Genomic DNA, 2,275 nt, shown 5'->3' on the forward strand with positions numbered 1-2,275 from the left:
ACAACGCGGCATAGAACGCGTTACCACTTTGACCCGAGTAAATCGACGCTCGGGGCCCACCTAGAAAATAGACCAAACCTGAGAAATAATTCTGGTTTTATCCAGAATTTTTCTACCATTTCCAAAAATCCCCCACATGAATGGAATTTGATGACAATGGAAATGCAACAATATGTAGACTTTTACGAAAGAGTATAAGTCAAAAATATCTTGCATCAGGATAGGTAGTTTTCGGCCTTGAACCTTCCCTAGTGATAACCTATCGGACTTACTGGCTAACCAATGGACGCGATGCCTTGAATTGTTCAGCCGTTTGTGTAAGCCAAGACAGTAGATTTCACACAAAATATCTTCTGACACATCGTGGTTCTCTCTGTTGTGTTCATTTTGGCCTTGAACGCGCCTGGTTTTCATAAGTGTTTCTAGAGAATTTAGCCTTTTCATTCTCATAAAACCGGCCCAGTTCAACACTCATATAGGTGATTCTTATTGTGAGTATATCCTTATACTCGTATTGATTTTATGCCTTAATCAAGATATAAGTAATCATTAAAAGCAAAGCTTATCCTTATACCCCTGCAGACAACATATGTTGCAAATATCACTCTCACCATAGGAATGGGTAGGAATTTTAATCCCTTGGTGATTTCTGGCGAGCCATACATAACTTAGTTGTCCCTTTGAACTTAGTTCTTGGGATCTCCAGTCATATAAGTAGGGTTACCATTATGACGACTCTTATGTAATAGGCTTTAATCTCATCCCCTTTGATGAACTATACACTAGCTCTTTTGTCAAACCTTTTGTTAACGGATCCGCAATATTCTCTTTAGATTTTATATAATCTATTGAGATTATTCCGTTTGACAACAATTGCCTTACGGTATTATGTCGACGATGAATATGTCGTGACTTACCGTTATACATGTGATTCTGTGCCCTGCCTATTGCAGATTGACTATCACAATGAATGCAAATAGCTGGCACAGGTTTTGGCCACATTGGAATGTCTTCTAAGAAGTGACGAAGCCATTCTGCGTCTTCGTCTGCTTTGTCTAAAACAATAAACTCGAATTCCATTGTGGATCGTGCGATGCAAGTTTGTTTTGTGGACTTCCAAGAAACAGCAGCGCCTCCTAGAGTAAAGACATATCCACTAGTGGATTTTGAATCTTTAGTATCCGATATCCAATTGGCATCACAATAACCTTCGAGTACTGCTGGATATCGAGTAAAGTTCAAACCATGATCACGAGTAAATCCTAGATATCTAAGAACCCGAATGATTGCTTTCCAATGGTCTTCTCCAGGGTTACTAGTGTACCTACTCAATTTACTGATAGCATAAGCTATATCAGGACGAGTACAATTCATTAGGTACATTGGGCTTCCAATGATTTGGGAGTATTTTAACTGAGACACTGCATCACCTTTATTTTTCGATAAATAAAGACTGATGTCTACAGGTGTTCTAGCTAAATTAAAATCATCTTTGATAAATTTATCAAGAATTTTCTCAATATAATAAGATTGAGATAATGCATATCCGTCAGATGTTTTAGTAATTTTCATTCCTAATATAACATCTGCGACCCCCATATCTTTCATATCAAAACTTTTGTTAAGCATTTGCTTAGTTGATTTGATCATGTTTTGACTGCTTCCAATGATAATCATGTCATCCACATAAAGACAAACTATGACATATCCTTGGTCAGTGTTTTTAACATAGACGCATTTGTCACATTCGTTTATCTTAAACCCATTAGTAAGCATTGCATGATCAAATTTTTCATGCCATTGCTTAGGTACTTGTTTTAATCCATAAAGGGATTTTACAAGTCGACAAACTTTCTTTTCTTGCCCTGATACTACAAACCCTTCGGGTTGTTCCATATAGATCTCTTCATTTAGATCACCGTTTAAGAAAGCTGTCTTAACATCCATTTGATGTATTTCTAAATTAAACAACGCTGCTATAGCAATAAGCATGCGGATGGATGTTATTCTTGTCACAGGAGAATATGTGTCAAAATAATCCAGACCTTCTTTTTGTCTGTAACCTTTAACTACAAGTCTTGCTTTATACTTGTCAATTGAACCATCTGCTTTCATTTTTCTCTTGAATATCCATTTATATCCAAGAGGTTTAGAACTTGGTGAAAGATCCACCAATTCCCAAGTATGATTTTGCATAATGGATTCAATTTCATTATTAACAGCCTCTTTCCACAAAGGTGCTTCAGGACCTGTCATTGCTGCCTTAAAGCTTTGA

The sequence above is a fragment of the Camellia sinensis genome, chromosome 3 (genome assembly GCF_055761805.1).
Source record: "Camellia sinensis isolate YWXY chromosome 3, ASM5576180v1, whole genome shotgun sequence".
Classification (NCBI taxonomy): Eukaryota; Viridiplantae; Streptophyta; class Magnoliopsida; order Ericales; family Theaceae; genus Camellia; species Camellia sinensis.